We start from the raw sequence: 15,746 nt of genomic DNA on the forward strand, positions 1-15,746 counted from the left end.
CTCTCTGCCCCAACTCTCCTCCCCCACAATGAAGAAGCTCTCTGCCCCAACTCCCCTCCCCACAATGAAGAAGCTCTCTGCCCCACCTCTCCTCCCCCACTATGAAGAAGCTCTCTGCCCCAACTCCCCACCCCCACAATGAAGAAGCTCTCTGCCCCAACTCCCCTCCCCACAATGAAGAAGCTCTCTGCCCCAACTCCCTTCCTCCACAATGAAGAAGCTCTCTGCCCCAACTCCCCTCCCCCACAATGAAGAAGCTCTCTGCCCCAACTCTCAATGAAGAAGCTCTCTGCCCCAACTCCCCTCCCCCACAATGAAGAAGCTCTCTGCCCCAACTCCCCTCCCCCACAATGAAGAAGCTCTCTGCCCAACTCCCCTCCCCCACAATGAAGAAGCTCTCTGCCCCAACTCTCCTCCCCCACAATGAAGAAGCTCTCTGCCCCAACTCCCCTCCCCACAATGAAGAAGCTCTCTGACCCAACTCCCTTCCTCCACAATGAAGAAGCTCTCTGCCCCAACTCCCCTCCCCCACAATGAAGAAGCTCTCTGCCCCAACCCTCCCCCCACAAGGAAGAAGCTCTCTGCCCCAACTCCCCTCCCCACATTGAAAAAGCTCTCTGCCCCAACTCCCCTCCCGACAATGAAGAAGCTCTCTGCCCTAACTCTCCTCCCCCACAATGAAGAAGCTCTCTGCCCCAACTCTCCCCCCTCACAATGAAGAAGCTCTCTGCCCCAACTCTCCTCCCCCACTATGAAGAAGCTCTCTGCCCCAACTCCCCTCCCCCACAATGAAGAAGCTCTCTGCCCCAACTCCCCTCCCCCACAATGAAGAAGCTCTCTGCCCCAACTCCCTTCCCCACAATGAAGAAGCTCTCTGCCCCAACTCCAGTCCCCCACAATGAAGAAGCTCTCTGCCCCAACTCCCCTCCCCCACAATGAAGAAGCTCTCTGCCCCAACTCTCCTCCCCCACTATGAAGAAACTCTCTGCCCCAACTCCCTCCCCCACAATGAAGAAGCTCTCTGCCCCAACTCCCCTCCCCACAATGAAGAAGCTCTCTGCCCCAACTCCCCTCCCACACAATGAAGAAGCTCTCTCCCCCAACTCCCCTCCCCACAATGAAGAAGCTCTCCGTCCCAACTCCCCTCCCCACAATGAAGAAGCTCTCTGCTCCAACTCTCCTCCCCCACAATGAAGAAGCTCTCTGCCCCAACGCTCCCCCCACAAGGAAGAAGCTCTCTGCCCCAACTCCCCTCCCCACAATGAAGAAGCTCTGTGCCCCAACTCCCCTCCCCACAATGAAGAAGCTCTCTGCCCTAACTCTCCTCCCCCACAATGAAGAAGCTCTCTGCCCCAACTCTCCTCCCCCACAATGAAGAAGCTCTCTGCCCCAACTCCCCTCCCCACAATGAAGAAGCTCTCTGCCCCACCTCTCCTCCCCCACTATGAAGAAGCTCTCTGCCCCAACTCCCCACCCCCACAATGAAGAAGCTCTCTTCCCCAACTCCCCTCCCCACAATGAAGAAGCTCTCTGCCCCAACTCCCTTCCTCCACAATGAAGAAGCTCTCTGCCCCAACTCCCCTCCCCCACAATGAAGAAGCTCTCTGCCCCAACTCTCAATGAAGAAGCTCTCTGCCCCAACTCCCCTCCCCCACAATGAAGAAGCTCTCTGCCCCAACTCCCCTCCCCCACAATGAAGAAGCTCTCTGCCCAACTCCCCTCCCCCACAATGAAGAAGCTCTCTGCCCCAACTCTCCTCCCCCACAATGAAGAAGCTCTCTGCCCCAACTCCCCTCCCCACAATGAAGAAGCTCTCTGACCCAACTCCCTTCCTCCACAATGAAGAAGCTCTCTGCCCCAACTCCCCTCCCCCACAATGAAGAAGCTCTCTGCCCCAACCCTCCCCCCACAAGGAAGAAGCTCTCTGCCCCAACTCCCCTCCCCACATTGAAGAAGCTCTCTGCCCCAACTCCCCTCCCGACAATGAAGAAGCTCTCTGCCCTAACTCTCCTCCCCCACAATGAAGAAGCTCTCTGCCCCAACTCTCCTCCCCCACAATGAAGAAGCTCTCTGCCCCAACTCTCCCCCCTCACAATGAAGAAGCTCTCTGCCCCAACTCTCCTCCCCCACTATGAAGAAGCTCTCTGCCCCAACTCCCCTCCCCCACAATGAAGAAGCTCTCTGCCCCAACTCCCCTCCCCCACAATGAAGAAGCTCTCTGCCCCAACTCCCTTCCCCACAATGAAGAAGCTCTCTGCCCCAACTCCAGTCCCCCACAATGAAGAAGCTCTCTGCCCCAACTCCCCTCCCCCACAATGAAGAAGCTCTCTGCCCCAACTCTCCTCCCCCACTATGAAGAAACTCTCTGCCCCAACTCCCTCCCCCACAATGAAGAAGCTCTCTGCCCCAACTCCCCTCCCCACAATGAAGAAGCTCTCTGCCCCAACTCTCCTCCCTCACAATGAATAAGCTCTCTGCCCCAACTCTCCCCCCACAATGAAGAAGCTCTCTGCCCCAAATCCCCTCCCACACAATGAAGAAGCTCTCAGCCCCAACTCTCCTACCCACAATGAAGAAGCTCTCTGCCCCAACTCTCCTCCCCCACAATGAAGAAGCTCTCTGCCCCAACTCCCCTCCCCCACAATGAAGAAGCTCTCTGCTCCAACTCCCTTCCCCTACAATGAAGAAGCTCTCAGCCCCAACTCTCCTCCCCACAATGAAGAAGCTCTCTGCCCCAACTCTCCTCCCCCACAATGAAGAAGCTCTCTGCCCCAACTCCCCTCCCCCACAATGAAGAAGCTCTCTGCTCCAACTTCCCTCCCCTACAAGGAAGAAGCTCTCTGCCCCAACTCCCTTCCCCAAAATGAAGAAGCTCTCTGCCCCAACAACCCTCCCCACAATGAAGAAGCTCTCTGCCCCAAATCCCCTCCCACACAATGAAGAAGCTCTCTGCCCCAACTCCCCTCTCCACAATGAAGAAGCTCTCTGCCCCAACTCCCCTCTCCACCATGAAGAAGCTCTCTGCCCCAGCTCCCCTCTCCACAATGAAGAAGCTCTCTGCCCCAACTCTCAATGAAGAAGCTCTCTGCCCCAACTCCCCTCCCCCACAATGAAGAAGCTCTCTGCCCCAACTCCCCTCCCCCACAATGAAGAAGCTCTCTGCCCAACTCCCCTCCCCCACAATGAAGAAGCTCTCTGCCCCAACTCTCCTCCCCCACAATGAAGAAGCTCTCTGCCCCAACTCTCAATGAAGAAGCTCTCTGCCCCAACTCCCCTCCCCCACAATGAAGAAGCTCTCTGCCCCAACTCCCCTCCCCCACAATGAAGAAGCTCTCTGCCAAACTCCCCTCCCCCACAATGAAGAAGCTCTCTGCCCCAACTTTCCTCCCCCACAATGAAGAAGCTCTCTGCCCCAACTCCCCTCCCCCACTATGAAGAAGCTCTCTGCCCCAACTCTCCTCCCCCACAATGAAGAAGCTCTCTGCCACAACTCCCCACCCCACAATGAAGAAGCTCTCTGCCCCAGCTCCCCTCCCCCACAATGAAGAAGCTCTCTGCCCCAACTCCCTTCCCCACAATGAAGAAGCTCTCTGCCCCCAACTACCCTCCCCCACAATGAAGAAGCTCTCTGCCCCAACTCCCCTCCCCCACAATGAAGAAGCTCTCTGCCCCAACTCCCCTCCCCCACTCAATGAAGAAGCTCTCTGCCCCAACTCTCCCCCCACAATGAAGAAGCTCTCTGCCCCAACTCCTCTCCCCACAATGAAGAAGCTCTCTGCCCCAACTCCCCTCCCCACAATGAAGAAGCTCTCTGCCCCAACTCCCCTCCCCCACAATGAAGAAGCTCTCTGCCCCAACTCCCCTCCCCCACAATGAAGAAGCTCTCTGCCCCAACTCCCTTCCCCACAATGAAGAAGCTCTCTGCCCCAACTCCCCTCCCCCACAATGAAGAAGCTCTCTGCCCCAACTCTCCTCCCCCACTATGAAGAAGCTCTCTGCCCCAACTCCCCTCCCCCACAATGAAGAAGCTCTCTGCCCCAACTGCCCTCCCCACAATGAAGAAGCTCTCTGCCCCAACTCCCCTCCCACACAATGAAGAAGCTCTCTCCCCCAACTCCCCTCCCCACAATGAAGAAGCTCTCTGCCCCAACTCCCCTCCCCCACAATGAAGAAGCTCTCTGCCCCAACTCCCTTCCCCACAATGAAGAAGCTCTCTGCCCCAACTCCCCTCCCCCACAATGAAGAAGCTCTCTGCCCCAACTCTCCTCCCCCACTATGAAGAAGCTCTCTGCCCCAACTCCCCTCCCCCACAATGAAGAAGCTCTCTGCCCAACTCCCCTCCCCACAATGAAGAAGCTCTCTGCCCCAACTCCCCTCCCACACAATGAAGAAGCTCTCTCCCCCAACTCCCCTCCCCACAATGAAGAAGCTCTCCGCCCCAACTCCCCTCCCCATAATGAAGAAGCTCTCTGCTCCAACTCTCCTCCCCCACAATGAAGAAGCTCTCTGCCCCAACCCTCCCCCCACAAGGAAGAAGCTCTCTGCCCCAACTCCCCTCCCCACAATGAAGAAGCTCTGTGCCCCAACTCCCCTCCCCACAATGAAGAAGCTCTCTGCCCCAACTCTCCTCCCCCACAATGAAGAAGCTCTCTGCCCCAACTCCCCTCCCCACAATGAAGAAGCTCTCTGCCCCACCTCTCCGCCCCCACTATGAAGAAGCTCTCTGCCCCAACTCCCCACCCCCACAATGAAGAAGCTCTCTGCCCCAACTCCCCTCCCCACAATGAAGAAGCTCTCTGCCCCAACTCCCTTCCTCCACAATGAAGAAGCTCTCTGCCCCAACTCCCCTCCCCCACAATGAAGAAGCTCTCTGCCCCAACTCTCAATGAAGAAGCTCTCTGCCCCAACTCCCCTCCCCCACAATGAAGAAGCTCTCTGCCCCAACTCCCCTCCCCCACAATGAAGAAGCTCTCTGCCCAACTCCCCTCCCCCACAATGAAGAAGCTCTCTGCCCCAACTCTCCTCCCCCACAATGAAGAAGCTCTCTGCCCCAACTCCCCTCCCCCACTATGAAGAAGCTCTCTGCCCCAACTCTCCTCCCCCACAATGAAGATGCTCTCTGCCCCAACTCCCCATCCCACAATGAAGAAGCTCTCTGCCCCAACTCCCCTCCCCCACAATGAAGAAGCTCTCTGCCCCAACTCCCTTCCCCACAATACAGAAGCTCTTTGCCCCCAACTCCCCTCCCCCACAATGAAGAAGCTCTCTGCCCCAACTCCCCTCCCCCACAATGAAGAAGCTCTCTTCCCCAACTCCCCTCCCCACAATGAAGAAACTCCCCGCCCCAACTCCCCTCCCCCACAATGAAGAAGCTCTCTGCCCCAACTCTCCCCCCACAATGAAGAAGCTCTCTGCCCCAACTCCCCTCCCCACAATGAAGAAGCTCTCTGCCCTAACTCTCCTCCCCCACAATGAAGAAGCTCTCTGCCCCAACTCTCCTCCCCCACAATGAAGAAGCTCTCTGCCCCAACTCTCCCCCCACAATGAAGAAGCTCTCTGCCCCAACTCTCCTCCCCCACAATGAAGAAGCTCTCTGCCCCAACTCCCCTCCCCCACTATGAAGAAGCTCTCTGCCCCAACTCTCCTCCCCCACAATGAAGAAGCTCTCTGCCCCAACTCCCCATCCCACAATGAAGAAGCTCTCTGCCCCAACTCCCCTCCCCCACAATGAAGAAGCTCTCTGCCCCAACTCCCTTCCCCACAATGAAGAAGCTCTTTGCCCCCAACTCCCCTCCCACACAATGAAGAAGCTCTCTGCCCCAACTCTCCTCCCCCACAATGAAGAAGCTCTCTGCCCCAACTCCCTTCCCCCACAATGAAGAAGCTCTCTGCCCCAAATCCCCTCCCCACAATGAAGAAGCTATCTGCCCCAACTCCCCTCCCCACAATGAAGAAGCTCTCTGCCCCAACTCTCCTCCCCCACAATGAAGAAGCTCTCTGCCCCAACTCCCCTCCCCCACAATTAAGAAGCTCTCTGCTCCAACTCCCCTCCCCTACAAGGAAGAAGCTCTCTGCCCCAACTCCCTTCCCCAAAATGAAGAAGCTCTGTGCCCCAACTCCCCTCCCCACAATGAAGAAGCTCTCTGCCCCAAATCCCCTCCCACACAATGAAGAAGCTCTATGCCCCAACTCTCCTCCCCCACAATGAAGAAGCTCCCCGCCCCAACTCCCCTCCCCCACAATGAAGAAGCTCTCTGCCCCAACTCTCCCCCCACAATGAAGAAGCTCTCTGCCCCAACTCCCCTCCCCACAATGAAGAAGCTCTCTGCCCTAACTCTCCTCCCCCACAATGAAGAAGCTCTCTGCCCCAACTCTCCTCCCCCACAATGAAGAAGCTCTCTGCCCCAACTCTCCCCCCACAATGAAGAAGCTCTCTGCCCCAAATCCCCTCCCACACAATGAAGAAGCTCTCAGCCCCAACTCTCCTCCCCACAATGAAGTAGCTCTCTTCCCCAACTCTCCTCCCCCACAATGAAGAAGCTCTCTGCCCCAACTCCCCTCCCCCACAATGAAGAAGCTCTCTGCTCCAACTTCCCTCCCCTACAAGGAAGAAGCTCTCTGCCCCAACTCCCTTCCCCACAATGAAGAAGCTCTCTGCCCCACCTCTCCTCCCCCACTATGAAGAAGCTCTCTGCCCCAACTCTCCTCCCCCACAATGAAGAAGCTCTCTGCCCCAACTCCCCTCCCCACAATGAAGAAGCTCTCTGCCCCACCTCTCCTCCCCCACTATGAAGAAGCTCTCTGCCCCAACTCCCCACCCCCACAATGAAGAAGCTCTCTGCCCCAACTCCCCTCCCCACAATGAAGAAGCTCTCTGCCCCAACTCCCTTCCTCCACAATGAAGAAGCTCTCTGCCCCAACTCCCCTCCCCCACAATGAAGAAGCTCTCTGCCCTAACTCTCCTCCCCCACAATGAAGAAGCTCTCTGCCCCAACTCTCCTCCCCCACAATGAAGAAGCTCTCTGCCCCAACTCCCCTCCCCACAATGAAGAAGCTCTCTGCCCCACCTCTCCTCCCCCACTATGAAGAAGCTCTCTGCCCCAACTCCCCACCCCCACAATGAAGAAGCTCTCTGCCCCAACTCCCCTCCCCACAATGAAGAAGCTCTCTGCCCCAACTCCCTTCCTCCACAATGAAGAAGCTCTCTGCCCCAACTCCCCTCCCCCACAATGAAGAAGCTCTCTGCCCCAACTCTCAATGAAGAAGCTCTCTGCCCCAACTCCCCTCCCCCACAATGAAGAAGCTCTCTGCCCCAACTCCCCTCCCCCACAATGAAGAAGCTCTCTGCCCAACTCCCCTCCCCCACAATGAAGAAGCTCTCTGCCCCAACTCTCCTCCCCCACAATGAAGAAGCTCTCTGCCCCAACTCCCCTCCCCACAATGAAGAAGCTCTCTGACCCAACTCCCTTCCTCCACAATGAAGAAGCTCTCTGCCCCAACTCCCCTCCCCCACAATGAAGAAGCTCTCTGCCCCAACCCTCCCCCCACAAGGAAGAAGCTCTCTGCCCCAACTCCCCTCCCCACATTGAAGAAGCTCTCTGCCCCAACTCCCCTCCCGACAATGAAGAAGCTCTCTGCCCTAACTCTCCTCCCCCACAATGAAGAAGCTCTCTGCCCCAACTCTCCTCCCCCACAATGAAGAAGCTCTCTGCCCCAACTCTCCCCCCTCACAATGAAGAAGCTCTCTGCCCCAACTCTCCTCCCCCACTATGAAGAAGCTCTCTGCCCCAACTCCCCTCCCCCACAATGAAGAAGCTCTCTGCCCCAACTCCCCTCCCCCACAATGAAGAAGCTCTCTGCCCCAACTCCCTTCCCCACAATGAAGAAGCTCTCTGCCCCAACTCCAGTCCCCCACAATGAAGAAGCTCTCTGCCCCAACTCCCCTCCCCCACAATGAAGAAGCTCTCTGCCCCAACTCTCCTCCCCCACTATGAAGAAACTCTCTGCCCCAACTCCCTCCCCCACAATGAAGAAGCTCTCTGCCCCAACTCCCCTCCCCACAATGAAGAAGCTCTCTGCCCCAACTCTCCTCCCTCACAATGAATAAGCTCTCTGCCCCAACTTTCCCCCCACAATGAAGAAGCTCTCTGCCCCAAATCCCCTCCCACACAATGAAGAAGCTCTCTGCCCCAACTCTCCTCCCCCACAATGAAGAAGCTCTCTGCCCCAACTCCCCTCCCCCACAATGAAGAAGCTCTCTGCTCCAACTCCCTTCCCCTACAATGAAGAAGCTCTCAGCCCCAACTCTCCTCCCCACAATGAAGAAGCTCTCTGCCCCAACTCTCCTCCCCCACAATGAAGAAGCTCTCTGCCCCAACTCCCCTCCCCCACAATGAAGAAGCTCTCTGCTCCAACTTCCCTCCCCTACAAGGAAGAAGCTCTCTGCCCCAACTCCCTTCCCCAAAATGAAGAAGCTCTCTGCCCCAACAACCCTCCCCACAATGAAGAAGCTCTCTGCCCCAAATCCCCTCCCACACAATGAAGAAGCTCTCTGCCCCAACTCCCCTCTCCACAATGAAGAAGCTCTCTGCCCCAACTCCCCTCTCCACCATGAAGAAGCTCTCTGCCCCAGCTCCCCTCTCCACAATGAAGAAGCTCTCTGCCCCAACTCTCAATGAAGAAGCTCTCTGCCCCAACTCCCCTCCCCCACAATGAAGAAGCTCTCTGCCCCAACTCCCCTCCCCCACAATGAAGAAGCTCTCTGCCCAACTCCCCTCCCCCACAATGAAGAAGCTCTCTGCCCCAACTCTCCTCCCCCACAATGAAGAAGCTCTCTGCCCCAACTCTCAATGAAGAAGCTCTCTGCCCCAACTCCCCTCCCCCACAATGAAGAAGCTCTCTGCCCCAACTCCCCTCCCCCACAATGAAGAAGCTCTCTGCCAAACCCCCTCCCCCACAATGAAGAAGCTCTCTGCCCCAACTTTCCTCCCCCACAATGAAGAAGCTCTCTGCCCCAACTCCCCTCCCCCACTATGAAGAAGCTCTCTGCCCCAACTCTCCTCCCCCACAATGAAGAAGCTCTCTGCCACAACTCCCCACCCCACAATGAAGAAGCTCTCTGCCCCAGCTCCCCTCCCCCACAATGAAGAAGCTCTCTGCCCCAACTCCCTTCCCCACAATGAAGAAGCTCTCTGCCCCCAACTACCCTCCCCCACAATGAAGAAGCTCTCTGCCCCAACTCCCCTCCCCCACAATGAAGAAGCTCTCTGCCCCAACTCCCCTCCCCCACTCAATGAAGAAGCTCTCTGCCCCAACTCTCCCCCCACAATGAAGAAGCTCTCTGCCCCAACTCCTCTCCCCACAATGAAGAAGCTCTCTGCCCCAACTCCCCTCCCCACAATGAAGAAGCTCTCTGCCCCAACTCCCCTACCCCACAATGAAGAAGCTCTCTGCCCCAACTCCCCTCCCCCACAATGAAGAAGCTCTCTGCCCCAACTCCCTTCCCCACAATGAAGAAGCTCTCTGCCCCAACTCCCCTCCCCCACAATGAAGAAGCTCTCTGCCCCAACTCTCCTCCCCCACTATGAAGAAGCTCTCTGCCCCAACTCCCCTCCCCCACAATGAAGAAGCTCTCTGCCCCAACTGCCCTCCCCACAATGAAGAAGCTCTCTGCCCCAACTCCCCTCCCACACAATGAAGAAGCTCTCTGCCCCAACTCCCTTCCTCCACAATGAAGAAGCTCTCTGCCCCAACTCCCCTCCCCCACAATGAAGAAGCTCTCTGCCCCAACTCTCAATGAAGAAGCTCTCTGCCCCAACTCCCCTCCCCCACAATGAAGAAGCTCTCTGCCCCAACTCCCCTCCCCCACAATGAAGAAGCTCTCTGCCCAACTCCCCTCCCCCACAATGAAGAAGCTCTCTGCCCCAACTCTCCTCCCCCACAATGAAGAAGCTCTCTGCCCCAACTCCCCTCCCCACAATGAAGAAGCTCTCTGACCCAACTCCCTTCCTCCACAATGAAGAAGCTCTCTGCCCCAACTCCCCTCCCCCACAATGAAGAAGCTCTCTGCCCCAACCCTCCCCCCACAAGGAAGAAGCTCTCTGCCCCAACTCCCCTCCCCACATTGAAGAAGCTCTCTGCCCCAACTCCCCTCCCGACAATGAAGAAGCTCTCTGCCCTAACTCTCCTCCCCCACAATGAAGAAGCTCTCTGCCCCAACTCTCCTCCCCCACAATGAAGAAGCTCTCTGCCCCAACTCTCCCCCCTCACAATGAAGAAGCTCTCTGCCCCAACTCTCCTCCCCCACTATGAAGAAGCTCTCTGCCCCAACTCCCCTCCCCCACAATGAAGAAGCTCTCTGCCCCAACTCCCCTCCCCCACAATGAAGAAGCTCTCTGCCCCAACTCCCTTCCCCACAATGAAGAAGCTCTCTGCCCCAACTCCAGTCCCCCACAATGAAGAAGCTCTCTGCCCCAACTCCCCTCCCCCACAATGAAGAAGCTCTCTGCCCCAACTCTCCTCCCCCACTATGAAGAAACTCTCTGCCCCAACTCCCTCCCCCACAATGAAGAAGCTCTCTGCCCCAACTCCCCTCCCCACAATGAAGAAGCTCTCTGCCCCAACTCTCCTCCCTCACAATGAATAAGCTCTCTGCCCCAACTCTCCCCCCACAATGAAGAAGCTCTCTGCCCCAAATCCCCTCCCACACAATGAAGAAGCTCTCTGCCCCAACTCTCCTCCCCCACAATGAAGAAGCTCTCTGCCCCAACTCCCCTCCCCCACAATGAAGAAGCTCTCTGCTCCAACTCCCTTCCCCTACAATGAAGAAGCTCTCAGCCCCAACTCTCCTCCCCACAATGAAGAAGCTCTCTGCCCCAACTCTCCTCCCCCACAATGAAGAAGCTCTCTGCCCCAACTCCCCTCCCCCACAATGAAGAAGCTCTCTGCTCCAACTTCCCTCCCCTACAAGGAAGAAGCTCTCTGCCCCAACTCCCTTCCCCAAAATGAAGAAGCTCTCTGCCCCAACAACCCTCCCCACAATGAAGAAGCTCTCTGCCCCAAATCCCCTCCCACACAATGAAGAAGCTCTCTGCCCCAACTCCCCTCTCCACAATGAAGAAGCTCTCTGCCCCAACTCCCCTCTCCACCATGAAGAAGCTCTCTGCCCCAGCTCCCCTCTCCACAATGAAGAAGCTCTCTGCCCCAACTCTCAATGAAGAAGCTCTCTGCCCCAACTCCCCTCCCCCACAATGAAGAAGCTCTCTGCCCCAACTCCCCTCCCCCACAATGAAGAAGCTCTCTGCCCAACTCCCCTCCCCCACAATGAAGAAGCTCTCTGCCCCAACTCTCCTCCCCCACAATGAAGAAGCTCTCTGCCCCAACTCTCAATGAAGAAGCTCTCTGCCCCAACTCCCCTCCCCCACAATGAAGAAGCTCTCTGCCCCAACTCCCCTCCCCCACAATGAAGAAGCTCTCTGCCAAACTCCCCTCCCCCACAATGAAGAAGCTCTCTGCCCCAACTTTCCTCCCCCACAATGAAGAAGCTCTCTGCCCCAATTCCCCTCCCCCACTATGAAGAAGCTCTCTGCCCCAACTCTCCTCCCCCACAATGAAGAAGCTCTCTGCCACAACTCCCCACCCCACAATGAAGAAGCTCTCTGCCCCAGCTCCCCTCCCCCACAATGAAGAAGCTCTCTGCCCCAACTCCCTTCCCCACAATGAAGAAGCTCTCTGCCCCCAACTACCCTCCCCCACAATGAAGAAGCTCTCTGCCCCAACTCCCCTCCCCCACAATGAAGAAGCTCTCTGCCCCAACTCCCCTCCCCCACTCAATGAAGAAGCTCTCTGCCCCAACTCTCCCCCCACAATGAAGAAGCTCTCTGCCCCAACTCCTCTCCCCACAATGAAGAAGCTCTCTGCCCCAACTCCCCTCCCCACAATGAAGAAGCTCTCTGCCCCAACTCCCCTACCCCACAATGAAGAAGCTCTCTGCCCCAACTCCCCTCCCCCACAATGAAGAAGCTCTCTGCCCCAACTCCCTTCCCCACAATGAAGAAGCTCTCTGCCCCAACTCCCCTCCCCCACAATGAAGAAGCTCTCTGCCCCAACTCTCCTCCCCCACTATGAAGAAGCTCTCTGCCCCAACTCCCCTCCCCCACAATGAAGAAGCTCTCTGCCCCAACTGCCCTCCCCACAATGAAGAAGCTCTCTGCCCCAACTCCCCTCCCACACAATGAAGAAGCTCTCTCCCCCAACTCCCCTCCCCACAATGAAGAAGCTCTCTGCCCCAACTCCCCTCCCCCACAATGAAGAAGCTCTCTGCCCCAACTCCCTTCCCCACAATGAAGAAGCTCTCTGCCCCAACTCCCCTCCCCCACAATGAAGAAGCTCTCTGCCCCAACTCTCCTCCCCCACTATGAAGAAGCTCTCTGCCCCAACTCTCCTCCCCAACAATGAAGAAGCTCTCTGCCCAACTCCCCTCCCCACAATGAAGAAGCTCTCTGCCCCAACTCCCCTCCCACACAATGAAGAAGCTCTCTCCCCCAACTCCCCTCCCCACAATGAAGAAGCTCTCCGCCCCAACTCCCCTCCCCATAATGAAGAAGCTCTCTGCTCCAACTCTCCTCCCCCACAATGAAGAAGCTCTCTGCCCCAACCCTCCCCCCACAAGGAAGAAGCTCTCTGCCCCAACTCCCCTCCCCACAATGAAGAAGCTCTGTGCCCCAACTCCCCTCCCCACAATGAAGAAGCTCTCTGCCCTAACTCTCCTCCCCCACAATGAAGAAGCTCTCTGCCCCAACTCTCCTCCCCCACAATGAAGAAGCTCTCTGCCCCAACTCCCCTCCCCACAATGAAGAAGCTCTCTGCCCCACCTCTCCGCCCCCACTATGAAGAAGCTCTCTGCCCCAACTCCCCACCCCCACAATGAAGAAGCTCTCTGCCCCAACTCCCCTCCCCACAATGAAGAAGCTCTCTGCCCCAACTCCCTTCCTCCACAATGAAGAAGCTCTCTGCCCCAACTCCCCTCCCCCACAATGAAGAAGCTCTCTGCCCCAACTCTCAATGAAGAAGCTCTCTGCCCCAACTCCCCTCCCCCACAATGAAGAAGCTCTCTGCCCCAACTCCCCTCCCCCACAATGAAGAAGCTCTCTGCCCAACTCCCCTCCCCCACAATGAAGAAGCTCTCTGCCCCAACTCTCCTCCCCCACAATGAAGAAGCTCTCTGCCCCAACTCCCCTCCCCCACTATGAAGAAGCTCTCTGCCCCAACTCTCCTCCCCCACAATGAAGAAGCTCTCTGCCCCAACTCCCCATCCCACAATGAAGAAGCTCTCTGCCCCAACTCCCCTCCCCCACAATGAAGAAGCTCTCTGCCCCAACTCCCTTCCCCACAATACAGAAGCTCTTTGCCCCCAACTCCCCTCCCCCACAATGAAGAAGCTCTCTGCCCCAACTCCCCTCCCCCACAATGAAGAAGCTCTCTTCCCCAACTCCCCTCCCCACAATGAAGAAACTCCCCGCCCCAACTCCCCTCCCCCACAATGAAGAAGCTCTCTGCCCCAACTCTCCCCCCACAATGAAGAAGCTCTCTGCCCCAACTCCCCTCCCCACAATGAAGAAGCTCTCTGCCCTAACTCTCCTCCCCCACAATGAAGAAGCTCTCTGCCCCAACTCCCTTCCCCACAATGAAGAAGCTCTTTGCCCCCAACTCCCCTCCCACACAATGAAGAAGCTCTCTGCCCCAACTCTCCTCCCCCACAATGAAGAAGCTCTCTGCCCCAACTCCCTTCCCCCACAATGAAGAAGCTCTCTGCCCCAAATCCCCTCCCCACAATGAAGAAGCTATCTGCCCCAACTCCCCTCCCCACAATGAAGAAGCTCTCTGCCCCAAATCTCCTCCCCCACAATGAAGAAGCTCTCTGCCCCAACTCCCCTCCCCCACAATGAAGAAGCTCTCTGCTCCAACTCCCTTCCCCTACAATGAAGAAGCTCTCAGCCCCAACTCTCCTCCCCACAATGAAGAAGCTCTCTGCCCCAACTCTCCTCCCCCACAATGAAGAAGCTCTCTGCCCCAACTCCCCTCCCCCACAATGAAGAAGCTCTCTGCTCCAACTCCCCTCCCCTACAAGGAAGAAGCTCTCTGCCCCAACTCCCTTCCCCAAAATGAAGAAGCTCTCTGCCCCAACTCCCCTCCCCACAATGAAGAAGCTCTCTGCCCCAAATCCCCTCCCACACAATGAAGAAGCTCTCTGCCCCAACTCTCCTCCCCCACAATGAAGAAGCTCTCTGCCCCAACTCTCCTCCCCCACAATGAATAAGCTCTCTGCCCCAACTCCCCTCTCCACAATGAAGAAGCTCTCTGCCCCAACTCCCTTCCCCACAATACAGAAGCTCTTTGCCCCCAACTCCCCTCCCCCACAATGAAGAAGCTCTCTGCCCCAACTCCCCTCCCCCACAATGAAGAAGCTCTCTTCCCCAACTCCCCTCCCCACAATGAAGAAACTCCCCGCCCCAACTCCCCTCCCCCACAATGAAGAAGCTCTCTGCCCCAACTCTCCCCCCACAATGAAGAAGCTCTCTGCCCCAACTCCCCTCCCCACAATGAAGAAGCTCTCTGCCCTAACTCTCCTCCCCCACAATGAAGAAGCTCTCTGCCCCAACTCTCCTCCCCCACAATGAAGAAGCTCTCTGCCCCAACTCTCCCCCCACAATGAAGAAGCTCTCTGCCCCAACTCTCCTCCCCCACAATGAAGAAGCTCTCTGCCCCAACTCCCCTCCCCCACTATGAAGAAGCTCTCTGCCCCAACTCTCCTCCCCCACAATGAAGAAGCTCTCTGCCCCAACTCCCCATCCCACAATGAAGAAGCTCTCTGCCCCAACTCCCCTCCCCCACAATGAAGAAGCTCTCTGCCCCAACTCCCTTCCCCACAATGAAGAAGCTCTTTGCCCCCAACTCCCCTCCCACACAATGAAGAAGCTCTCTGCCCCAACTCTCCTCCCCCACAATGAAGAAGCTCTCTGCCCCAACTCCCTTCCCCCACAATGAAGAAGCTCTCTGCCCCAAATCCCCTCCCCACAATGAAGAAGCTATCTGCCCCAACTCCCCTCCCCACAATGAAGAAGCTCTCTGCCCCAACTCTCCTCCCCCACAATGAAGAAGCTCTCTGCCCCAACTCCCCTCCCCCACAATGAAGAAGCTCTCTGCTCCAACTCCCTTCCCCTACAATGAAGAAGCTCTCAGCCCCAACTCTCCTCCCCACAATGAAGAAGCTCTCTGCCCCAACTCTCCTCCCCCACAATGAAGAAGCTCTCTGCCCCAACTCCCCTCCCCCACAATGAAGAAGCTCTCTGCTCCAACTCCCCTCCCCTACAAGGAAGAAGCTCTCTGCCCCAACTCCCTTCCCCAAAATGAAGAAGCTCTCTGCCCCAACTCCCCTCCCCACAATGAAGAAGCTCTCTGCCCCAAATCCCCTCCCACACAATGAAGAAGCTCTCTGCCCCAACTCTCCTCCCCCACAATGAAGAAGCTCTCTGCCCCAACTCTCCTCCCCCACAATGAATAAGCTCTCTGCCCCAACTCCCCTCTCCACAATGAAGAAGCTCTCTGCCCCAACTCCCCTCTCCACCATGAAGAAGCTCTCTGCCCCAGCTCCCCTCTCCACAATGAAGAAGCTCTCTGCCCCAACTCTCAATGAAGAAGCTCTCTGACCCAACTCCCCTCCCCCACAATGAAGAAGCTCTCTGCCC

This window comes from Ambystoma mexicanum, chromosome 1p (genome assembly GCF_040938575.1).
Source record: "Ambystoma mexicanum isolate Mex_15411 chromosome 1p, UKY_AmexF1_1, whole genome shotgun sequence".
Lineage (NCBI taxonomy): Eukaryota > Metazoa > Chordata > Amphibia > Caudata > Ambystomatidae > Ambystoma > Ambystoma mexicanum.